The sequence below is a fragment of the Carcharodon carcharias genome, chromosome 12 (genome assembly GCF_017639515.1).
Source record: "Carcharodon carcharias isolate sCarCar2 chromosome 12, sCarCar2.pri, whole genome shotgun sequence".
Taxonomy (NCBI): domain Eukaryota; kingdom Metazoa; phylum Chordata; class Chondrichthyes; order Lamniformes; family Lamnidae; genus Carcharodon; species Carcharodon carcharias.
In genome coordinates, this window is record NC_054478.1 from 101,120,803 (window position 1) to 101,133,243 (window position 12,441).

Genomic DNA, 12,441 nt, shown 5'->3' on the forward strand with positions numbered 1-12,441 from the left:
ACTAATGTTTAGAATGAATGCAGAGCACCATTCCGATTTCATTTCTAAGTCAATGTTATTGGCAACATTGGCTTGAGGATAGTCAACTTACAAGTATGTTTTTCAAGTATTAGTGGCATCTTAGGCACCACATTAATATCTAATAACCATGTCCTCTGCAGGTGCAGAGAGCCCATGTCATTATTGAATAGGAAGAAATTAAACTGCGTTGCCACATTAACATAATGCTCGACAGCTCGTACAAGGCAACTGCGACATTAATACTGTTTATATACCCCAAATAGACTGACCATGCAAATTGCATTTGGAGGTTTGTTCTGCTTGGATAAATAATATGAATTGAAAAATCTTGTTCCATTTAAATCATGATCTTGGAATTATTTATTTATCAGTGCACGTTATGCCAGCAAATATGTTGGTCTTTGGAGGCATTTGAGGTGATGAGGCATTTTACAATAGAAATTGTGCAAGACACTTTCTAACTATTTTAGGAGATCTAGCTGTCCCTTTAAATGACCTCATTGTTGTACAAGCCTTCATATTTCCTGGGCTGTGGAGAGGTTTGCTGTCTGGCTCCACTTCATGCGTGATTCTCAGGAGACTTAATACTCCAAGTAACTTTGAGCTTTTGTTTACCTCCATTTTTATTCTTTTATCTCAATTTGGGATATTGAGAAAGCTATGATTTGTATTCTTGATACTTGGAGAGAGAGCAGGTTTTTCCCAGCACCCACAGAGAAGTGAAAGGGTGGCAGTCCCTGTTATAACTATCGACGCATAGGCCCGAGTTTCCTCTGGAGGGTTGCCTGATTGGTCATTGTAACTCTGGCAGAAACTCTGCAAGCACCAATTAAATGAGGTTTTCTGGTGATTCAGCTGAGACTGTGATGGCTAATCTGGTTAGTCTTGTAGTGTTTTTCTTTCTTACAGTCTCCACTTGTTAACAGCACAGGATAGTACACTTTCAATCAGAAACTTAGCACGTGGGTGACTGAAGATGCAAAACACGTGTCACGGTTCAGCTTATTGGAACCTCATGGTAATGACTCATGAGCAAGAAACTGTGGCCCCCAGTGAAGCATCTGTGAAGAATATTGCCTTATAGAAAACAATAAATGATGCTTTATTGTATATTAACGTGTGTCCGATAATGCACCAATGTATTGTTTGAGATGATTCTGTTCAACCAAGGCATTATATCAGTTCAAGCACCTCATAAAAAATCTAAAGCATGTATGAAATATTTCAAGCTATTGGGTTATACTACTGACATATTGGGCAGAATTTAATGCTCCCCCAGAGGCAGGTTGGGAGGTGGGGAAAGGGTGGAAAAGTATAATTGGGTCTTAATGCGTGAGATGGAGACTCCATCGCCTTCTTGACCCCCACCCCCCCCGCCAAAAGTCTGCCACAGAAAGGGTCTAGGATGACCTGCCAACCCGGATGTCTATTGAGATTGTTAAGTAGCCAACTAAGGCTGTTATTCAACCATGGGGCCACGCCATGTGGGCAACCCACCAGGAATAACCTGGCAGGCATGCCAAAGGCCATGTTGGAAGAGAGGGTCTCTCCTACTTGGGTATCTCATACCTAATGAAGAGCAGGTGACGTACAAGCATGAAGACCCCCGCTTGCCCTTTAAATTGACCCTCCCACCACCACCAGGGCATTTCTTACTTTTCCCAGCAATCCTGCTCCACTACCTTTCCTCCAGGGCTCCATCTGTGACCTTCAGCCTGGGCATAATACAGTACCAGCAATGGCCATTGCTCCCGGTGGTGCTGCCGTTACTGGAGATCTCTCAGAGGCGGCACGTCGACTCTGACAAGACTGAAGGTCCTATCCACAACCAAGTGAGTGCCTGACTGTCATTAAATCAGGATGGGGGAGGGGGTGGGTGAGAAGGGCCCGGAATAGCCATGGTAGTGTTGCCATCGGTCCTCCAGCAAGTGGACAGGCTCAGCACTATGATCATTAAAATCTGCCCATTGATACAAATAATAAAAGTTGATGGACAAAAACCTAACGGGAATCAAATCTTCATAAGCCTCTTGAAATTATATTTATATGTTATTATAAAAAAAAATAAAGTTTACTATTCAACCTCAGAGTACATTAGACTGTGGTGTGCTATTGCATCCACAGTGAGTATGGATAATGCAGGTAAAACTTCTGGAGTTACCAATTCTTATTTTTTTCATTAATAATTTATTGATTTAATGATATTCTTTTAAAGTTTATTATTTGCCTCAATAAAAGGTAGGGAGGTGAATTTGCAGAATGCCAACAAGGATAAGGAGCAACACTGGGAAGCAAATGAAAACACAAGTCTTTAATAATTGTATGTACAAGCTCTATGCATCCACTAATAATAAAGTGTGATTTTCATTCAAGTAAATCATTTGCTATGTGAAGATTTTCTTCATACAAGCTATATTTTCAATAAATTTGAACCACCCACTTACAAGAGATTTTGCTGCTTTATATTATTGCAGCAGAAATGAATTATATTATTACTTTGGCATGAAAGCAATGTTCATGAATGGTGCCCTTTACAGTATCATTTGTAATATGTCAATAGAGTTGCTCAAAAGGTATAAACTACTTGAAGTTGCTGTAGTTTGACTAGATGCCAGCTAGGAAGCGGAGGTGAAATTTTGAATAGCACCTGACTCATATCTTGGTCATAATTCATATCTCTCACAATTAACAATAATTGTTTGACTCCAGTTTCTTTAAACAGCTTGGTTTGACAGACAATGATGAATATGACTCTCTAAAATACATGCAGAAGTTTTAATAAAAAAATGATTCAGAATCTGATACTTTCAAAAATTCAGGAATGGCAAGCCTTCATTTGACAATAGAAACCACTATAATCCGTTTCTAGGTTTAATCAGAATCTTATTCCAGAAATGAACTCATTTAGTTAATATATTCCTTTCTCAGAGTCATCTGTCCTGGCAGCTTCTTGAACACCTCATAAATGCTGCTTAATATTAAAGGTGCATGGCAGATTGTGACTAGGCCTTATAAGATAATCACACGGAGGATTGTGGTGCATTTTCTGATGTGGGTATTATTGGCAAGGCTGGCATTTATTGTCCATCCCTAGGTGATGACAATAGCAGACCTACTTTTTGAATGAATAGACATGGTTTGATACAACTAAGTGGCTTGCTGGACCATTCAGAGGGCAGTTAAGAGTCAACCACATTTGTCTGGGTCTGCAGTTACATACTGAAAGGCTAGTGTGGGCAGAATTTTCTCACTGTCGGGCGGGCGGGCCCGACCCAATCTCCAGCGGGCGGGGAGCCAATCCCCGCTGGAGAAGCAGGCCCTGCTGCTATTTTATGTGGGTGGGCCATGGGAAGCACTATGCGCTTCCTGCGCGGACAGGGGGGGGGCGGATTCCTCAAAAGCGAGAGTGCGTTCTTTCGCACATATGCATGAAAGAGCGCACATCTCCCTGAGGCTAAAAACAAAAAAACTGCGGATGCTGGAAATCCAAAACAAAAACAGAATTACCTGGAAAAACTCAGCAGGTCTGGCAGCATCGGCGGAGAAGAAAAGAGTTGACGTTTCGAGTCCTCATGACCCTTCTTGGAAGGGTCATGAGGACTCGAAACGTCAACTCTTTTCTTCTCCGCCGATGCTGCCAGACCTGCTGAGTTTTTCCAGGTAATTCTGTTTTTGTCCCTGAGGCTAAGCGCTGCCTCAGGGAGATCACTGACACTTTTAAAAACGTGAAAAATAAAATCCTTAACATGTCCCCCTTATGTCCCATGAGATGGGACATGTTCATAAATTACAATAAAACTTTTTAAAATCTCTACATGACACCTCATCCTGCCAGTGGATGATGTTTCATGTTTTATTTATTAGCCGCCAGGGCTCCTGGCCTGCTCACCAACCTTAAGGTTGGACGGGCAGGTCCTTTAATTGTTTCAATGATCCGGTCAATGGCCTCAACTGGCCACTGACAGGTCGGCGGGCATGCAGCTGATTTTGCTGCACCCCTGCCTTCCTGAAAATGTAAATGGGGCACGGTGATGTCAGGGGTTCCCCCCTACATCACTGCGCATCATTTTATGCATCGGCGAGCGGGCCCTGCCCCCTGCTCGCCAACAGCAAAATTCAGCCCTGTGTTTCCGTTACTAAATCAGTCAGTTTTTAAGACAATCAACAGCTTCAGTGTCAATTTACTGTCACCAGGAAATTTTATTTTAATTTAATTTTATTAATTTCATTTTTTATTTTAATATTATTTTAATTCAAGTTCTGAAACTGCTTTGATGAGATTTGAAGTTATGCTCCTTTTTTATTATTAATGGATTATTATTCTAGGTCTCTGTATTACAAGCCCAGTGACATAGCTATTGTAATGTAATGGCCAACTGCACAATAAAGCTGCTATATAACAAACCAATCCCAGATACCTTAGGAATTTACCTAATGAATAGCTGGACCCATCCTGACCAGGAAACCTCCAGGTTCAATTCCTGGTACTGATTTCTCTGATCTCAGTCGGAATGGTAGTAGTAGTGCTACTCAAGTATTGTCACCATCTAGTAATGCTAGTCAAACTCAAAGCCCACAGCATAGAGAGGGGAAAATTGTCCTGAATTCCATCTCCTCATCACCATCAAGCAACCTCTGCTTGAAATGCACTTGTGTGGACATTGGTATGGACAGGAGTGGGCTCATCTTTGATGTTTTCCCTCTTTGAATAGGTGCTGACATTCAGCATCAAATGTTGAAAAACAATGCTGACATGTGCAGAGTTTCAGAGGTGAGAATAGAGATTTTACTATAATAATGCTCATTTTTCAACTCACATTACTGATCCCCTTAGCTGTGAATTTGTTCGTCAAGACATAGGCATACACATCCCTGGTAATGGTTACTTTTTTTTTCTGGTTAAAAATGCTTCCTTCAAATAGTTTTGTTTTCAGCCCTTTTTTTAAAACCCTCTGGCCTGGACTTTTAGGACTGCAGACTTTCCCTTCAGCCAGGTATTCGGCAGTGATTGCAGCCATTTTACATGCCAGAAAGCGTTAATTGACTGGAGATGGGACTTCTACCCCTCACTTGGGAGGAAGTCTTGCCTCAGAGAGCAGCCAGCCAATCAGATTGGCCGGCAGATCTCTAGTCCCAGCAGTGCCAGAAGCTGCAGTGGACTGGACTGGGACTGCAAGCAGCCCCCAAAGTCAAACTTCTGGGAGTCCAGGACCAGAGAAGTGTGGGGGTTTTAGGGCAGTGAGGGGAGGCCCTTGGGATTGTGCAGAGGGGCTTGGTGGGGATATTGATGAAGAGGCAGGAGCATCTGATGTTGAAAGGAGGCTGTTGATTGAGTCACCGCTTCTCTTCCTGCCCGATCCCTGAGCAGGGTCAATTATTGAAGCCGGGCGGGAAATGGCCCTCAAGTGCTCATTAATTTCCCACTTGACAGCCTGAATTATGGCAAGGGCAAACGGCCTGGCCTAGGCTTTACCCGTCCCACCGTAAAATTGCGGAGATGTTGGGGTGGGCGAGAGCCCATTGGGAAAGTCATCTGAGGAATTTCAGGGCCCCTCCCCCCACATCATCAAACCCGCAGACACGGGAACATAAAATTCTGCCCTATGATGAACACTTTAATAATAAAAGAGAAAGCTTATTATGGAATGGTGAAAAAAGCATCGAGACATCAAAGGTTAAATCAGTGGAATTACAATTTGGTATGAACCAAATCACTAATTCACTCACAGTACTTTGGACCGCTTATGAATTATATATGCGCTGAAGCGCGAGAACAATTGCCTAATTAGATTGTGTCCCAAGCATCTGCATGTACAGGCAATAAGGGGGGCTTGGCTTAAATAGCCAAGTGGTTATGGTACTGGGTTTGTAATCCTAAGATCAGGGGTTCAAATCTCACAATGGTAAACTATGAAACAATATAACTTCATCTGAAGCAGATGGAAATGGGTTTGTACTCAAAAGAGTTACATCTTTACGCTTGGCTTAAATAGCCGAGTGGTTATGGTACTGGGCTTGTAACCCCGAAATCAAGAGTTCAAATCTCACAATGGCAAACTATGAAACAATGTAACTTCATCTGAATAGGAACAGATGGAAACGTGTTTGTACTCGAAAGAGTTACATCTTAAAAGGCTTGGCCTAAATAGCCAAGTGGTTATGGTACTGGGTTTGTAACCCCAAGATCAAGAGTTCAACTCTCACAATGGCAAACTATGAAACAATGTAACTTCATCTGAATAGGAACAGATGGAAATATGTTTGTACCTGAAAGAGTTACATTGTCTCTCCTGCTAGCTTGGCATATAGGTCTTCAATTTCCGTCAGCCCGACACAGACCCGGCCCTGCGGTCGGTGTACGATGAGAAGAAGGGCGCGCTGCGGGACCTGCAACTGGTCGGGTCTCGGGGCGCGTTCGTGAGGTCGCGGATCTGTTTCCTTAAGGAGATGGACCGTGGCTCTCCCTTCTTCTACTCAGTGGAAAAAAGGCACGGGGTCCGTAAGCAGCTCTTTACGTTGCTGGCCGACGACGGATCCCTTGTCTCGGATCCGGAGGGCATCAGGGCCATTGCCCGAGATTACTACACTGCCCTGTTCTCTCCGGATCCGTCCAGTGAGGAAGCTTGCAGAGTTTTGTGGGAGGACCTGCCGCAGTTCGGCCCGGAGTGCGCCGGAAAGCTCGACTCCCCTATAAGTCTGGGGGAGCTGACCGGCGCACTCGACGGTCTTTCTAGGGGCAAAACCCCGGGACTAGACGGGCTGACCGTGGAGTTCTTCAGGGCGTTCTGGGACGTCTTGGGGAGCGAATTCGCGGGGGTCCTGGGGGAGAGCATTGCTACCGGGGAGATGCCCCTTTCGTGGCGCAGGGCCGTGATTGCCCTGCTGCCGAAGAAGGGGGATCTCCGCCTTCTTAAAAACTGGCGCCCGGTCTCCCTCCTCAGCACGGACTACAAAATCTTCGCCCGAGCCATGTCTTCTCGGCTCGGCACCGTGCTGGACCACATGATCCACCCTGACCAGTCCTACACCGTCCCGGACCGAACCATTTATGATAACATCCATCTGGTCCGGGACATCATCCACCATTCCCAGAGGGCTGATCTGTCGAGCGCATTCCTGTCTCTCGATCAGGAGAAGGCGTTCGACAGGGTGGATCACGAATACTTACTCGGAACTCTGCGAGCTTTCGGGTTCGGGACGCATTTTGTCGCCCGGATCCGACTTCTGTACACCGCCGCGGAGTGTCTAGTGAAGGTTAACTGACGGTCCCTGACGGTGCCCCTTCGCTTTGGGAGAGGGGTACGTCAGGGCTGCCCCCTGTCTGGCCAGTTGTATTCTATTTGCGTGGAGCCTTTCCTGCGCCTCTTGCGGAGGAGGTTGTCGGGATTGGTTCTGCGCGGGCCAGGCATCGGGGTGGTCCTTTCGGCTTACGCCGATGACGTGCTCCTTATGTTTAGTGACCCGGCTGACCTGCGGAGGATGCGCGAGTGCCAGGAGGTCTACTCTGCCGCTTCTTCTGCCAGGATCAACTGGGGTAAGTGTTCTGGACTCCTGGTCGGTCAGTGGCAGATGGATCCCCTACCCGAGGAGCTCAGGCCTTTCACCTGGAGCAGGACCAGCCTCCTCTACCTGGGTGTCCATCTCTGCCCCGCTGAGGAATCCTGGCCGGCAAACTGGCAGGAACTGGAGACGAAAGTCACCGCTCGCCTGCGGCGCTGGACAGGACTGCTCCGAGTGCTATCTTACCGGGGTCGAGTTCTGGTCATAAACCAGCTGATCGCCGCCATGTTGTGGTATCGGCTGGTCACTTTGACCCCTCCCCCGGACTTTGTCACAAGAATCCAGAGATTGTTAGTCGACTTCTTCTGGGACAAAAGATTGCACTGGGTCGCTGCCGAGGTTCTGAGTCTCCCGCTTAGGGAGGGTGGTCAGGCGCTAGTGTGCCTACGCACACAGGTGGCGACTTTCCGCCTTCAGACCCTGCAGCGATTCCTCTACGTCGAGCCTCCTCCTAGATGGTGTGCCCTGATGACGTATTTCTTCCGTCAGGTGCACGGCCTGAATTATGACGTGCAGCTCCTGTTTATAGAACAGCTGGGCCTCGGTGGCTCCTTGCAGGCGTTGCCCGTCTTTTACCAGGACTTGATCAAAGTCTGGAAAGTGGTCGCCTCGCGACGCAGCTCTCCCCCGTCAGGAGTAGCGGCTATCGTCAGAGAGCCGCTGCTCAGGAATCCGCCCCTCCGTCCTTTTCAGTGGTTGGCGGAGAGGAGGGCTGTGGCCGCAGGGGTGACCAGAATCGGGGACGTGCTGGGTGGCGGAGGACTGGGCTGGATGCTCCCGCAGGAGTTGGCGCGACGCGCGTCTGTGAGTGTCCAGGTCGCAGCCGATGCCATCCAAGACCTGAGAACGGTCGTGCTCGGACCCGACGTTATTTTGGGTCTTGAGGCGGCCCAGGTGCGCGGTGGTCTTCCGTCTGAGCGTTCCCCTGTTCGGACGGAATTCCACATTGGCCCCAAGCCCCGAACCCTCCCTCGGGTGCTGGTGCCCCGCAATATGAGCCGCCTCGGGGACATGCCCTCTGTGCCTTTTGGCACGGCAAAGAGGAGCTTTTTGTACGGACTGCTGCTGCACACCTTCCATTTTCTCGCCCTTGTCCGTCGACCGGACACGCCCTGGCGTGCCTTGTTGCCGTCCGGCGGCGGAAGCCCCCGATGGGAGGCCCTCTACGGAGGTGTCCTCCCCCTTTCTATCGGAGACCTGGGTTGGAGGGTGTTGCATGCAGCAGTCCCTTATAATAAGAGGATGCATTGGTTCGCGGACTCTCAGGACACGTGCCCTTTTTGCGGTCTTGTGGAGTCCGTGGACCATGTATACATAGGGTGTTGTAGGCTGCACTCCCTTTTTAGTTATTTGAAAAACCTTTTATTGATGTTTTGTTTGCACTTCAGCCCCACGCTCCTGATCTATGGGCACCCGGTGCGGAAGGGGGTCGGGAAGGAGGAGGACCTCCTCGTGAACCTGCTCCTGGGCCTGGCCAAGTTGGCCATTAACAGGTCCAGGCAGCGGGCGATCGACGGGGGAGTCCCGCCCGATTGTTTGTCCCTCTTCCGCGGCTACGTTCGCTGCCGGATATCCCTGGAGAAGGAGCACGCGGTGTCTGCTGGCACTCTCGAGGCCTTCCGTGCTCGGTGGGCACCGCGGGGACTGGGGTGTTTTGTTGACCCCTTTAATCACATTTTGATTTAAAGTTTGTAAGTTTCCTTTAAAACTTTGTTCTTGGTTTTACAGCTGACCTGAATTAGGGGCTGTGCCTGATTTATCCCAATTTTGTTGATTTGGTTTTCATTTAAAAGATTATCAAGAGTTCAAATCTCACAATGGCAAACTATGAAACAATGTAACTTCATCTGAAACAGATGGAAACAGGTTTACTCAAAAAGAGTATCAAGAGTTCAACTCTCACAATGGCAAACTATGAAACAATGTAACTTCATCTGAATAGGAACAGATGGAAATATGTTTGTACCTGAAAGAGTTACATTGTCTCTCCTGCTAGCTTGGCATATAGGTCTTCAATTTCCGTCAGCCCGACACAGACCCGGCCCTGCGGTCGGTGTACGATGAGAAGAAGGGCGCGCTGCGGGACCTGCAACTGGTCGGGTCTCGGGGCGCGTTCGTGAGGTCGCGGATCTGTTTCCTTAAGGAGATGGACCGTGGCTCTCCCTTCTTCTACTCAGTGGAAAAAAGGCACGGGGTCCGTAAGCAGCTCTTTACGTTGCTGGCCGACGACGGATCCCTTGTCTCGGATCCGGAGGGCATCAGGGCCATTGCCCGAGATTACTACACTGCCCTGTTCTCTCCGGATCCGTCCAGTGAGGAAGCTTGCAGAGTTTTGTGGGAGGACCTGCCGCAGTTCGGCCCGGAGTGCGCCGGAAAGCTCGACTCCCCTATAAGTCTGGGGGAGCTGACCGGCGCACTCGACGGTCTTTCTAGGGGCAAAACCCCGGGACTAGACGGGCTGACCGTGGAGTTCTTCAGGGCGTTCTGGGACGTCTTGGGGAGCGAATTCGCGGGGGTCCTGGGGGAGAGCATTGCTACCGGGGAGATGCCCCTTTCGTGGCGCAGGGCCGTGATTGCCCTGCTGCCGAAGAAGGGGGATCTCCGCCTTCTTAAAAACTGGCGCCCGGTCTCCCTCCTCAGCACGGACTACAAAATCTTCGCCCGAGCCATGTCTTCTCGGCTCGGCACCGTGCTGGACCACATGATCCACCCTGACCAGTCCTACACCGTCCCGGACCGAACCATTTATGATAACATCCATCTGGTCCGGGACATCATCCACCATTCCCAGAGGGCTGATCTGTCGAGCGCATTCCTGTCTCTCGATCAGGAGAAGGCGTTCGACAGGGTGGATCACGAATACTTACTCGGAACTCTGCGAGCTTTCGGGTTCGGGACGCATTTTGTCGCCCGGATCCGACTTCTGTACACCGCCGCGGAGTGTCTAGTGAAGGTTAACTGACGGTCCCTGACGGTGCCCCTTCGCTTTGGGAGAGGGGTACGTCAGGGCTGCCCCCTGTCTGGCCAGTTGTATTCTATTTGCGTGGAGCCTTTCCTGCGCCTCTTGCGGAGGAGGTTGTCGGGATTGGTTCTGCGCGGGCCGGGCATCGGGGTGGTCCTTTCGGCTTACGCCGATGACGTGCTCCTTATGTTTAGTGACCCGGCTGACCTACGGAGGATGCGCGAGTGCCAGGAGGTCTACTCTGCCGCTTCTTCTGCCAGGATCAACTGGGGTAAATGTTCTGGACTCCTGGTCGGTCAGTGGCAGATGGATCCCCTACCCGAGGAGCTCAGGCCTTTCACCTGGAGCAGGACCAGCCTCCTCTACCTGGGGGTCCATCTCTGCCCCGCTGAGGAATCCTCGCCGGCAAACTGGCAGGAACTGGAGACGAAAGTCACCGCTCGCCTGCGGCGCTGGACAGGACTGCTCCGAGTGCTATCTTACCGAGGTCGAGTTCTGGTCATAAACCAGCTGATCGCCGCCATGTTGTGGTATCGGCTGGTCACTTTGACCCCTCCCCCGGACTTTGTCACAAGAATCCAGAGATTGTTAGTCGACTTCTTCTGGGACAAAAGATTGCACTGGGTCGCTGCCGAGGTTCTGAGTCTCCCGCTTAGGGAGGGTGGTCAGGCGCTAGTGTGCCTACGCACACAGGTGGCGACTTTCCGCCTTCAGACCCTGCAGCGATACCTCTACGTCGAGCCTCCTCCTAGATGGTGTGCCCTGATGACGTATTTCTTCCATCAGGTGCACGGCCTGAATTATGACGTGCAGCTCCTGTTTATAGAACAGCTGGGCCTCGGTGGCTCCTTGCAGGTGTTGCCCGTCTTTTACCAGGACCTGATCAAAGTCTGGAAAGTGGTTGCCTCATGACGCAGCTCTCCCCCGTCAGGAGTAGCGGCTATCGTCAGAGAGCCGCTGCTCAGGAATCCGCCCCTCCGTCCTTTTCAGTGGTTGGCGGAGAGGAGGGCTGTGGCTGCAGGGGTGACCAGGATCGGGGACGTGCTGGGTGGCGGAGGACTGGGCTGGATGCTCCCGCAGGAGTTGGCGCGACGCGCGTCTGTGAGTGTCCAGGTCGCAACCGATGCCATCCAAGACCTGAGAACGGTCGTGCTCGGACCCGACGTTATTTTGGGTCTTGAGGTGGCCCAGGTGCGCGGTGGTCTTCCGTTTGAGCGTTCCTCTGTTCGGACGGAATTCCACATTGGCCCCAAGCCCCGAACCCTCCCTCGGGTGCTGGTGCCCCGCAATATGAGCCGCCTCGGGGACATGCCCTCTGTGCCTTTTGGCACGGCAAAGAGGGGCTTTTTGTATGGACTGCTGCTGCACACCTTCCATTTTCTCGCCCTTGTCCGTCGACCGGACACGCCCTGGCGTGCCTTGTTGCCGTCCGGCGGCGGAGGCCCTCGATGGGAGGCCCTCTACGGAGGTGTCCTCCCCCTTTCTATCGGGGACCTGGGTTGGAGGGTGTTGCATGCAGCAGTCCCTTATAATAAGAGGATGCATAGGTTCACGGACTCTCAGGACACATGCCCTTTTTGCGGTCTTGTGGAGTCCGTGGACCATGTATACATAGGGTGTTGTAGGCTGCACTCCCTTTTTAGTTATTTGAAAAACCTTTTATTGATGTTTTGTTTGCACTTCAGCCCCACGCTCCTGATCTATGGGCACCCGGTGCGGAAGGGGGTCGGGAAGGAGGAGGACCTCCTCGTGAACCTGCTCCTGGGCCTGGCCAAGTTGGCCATTAACAGGTCCAGGCAGCGGGCGATCGACGGGGGAGTCCCGCCCGATTGTTTGTCCCTCTTCCGCGGCTACGTTCGCTGCCGGATGTCCCTGGAGAAGGAGCACGCGGTGTCTGC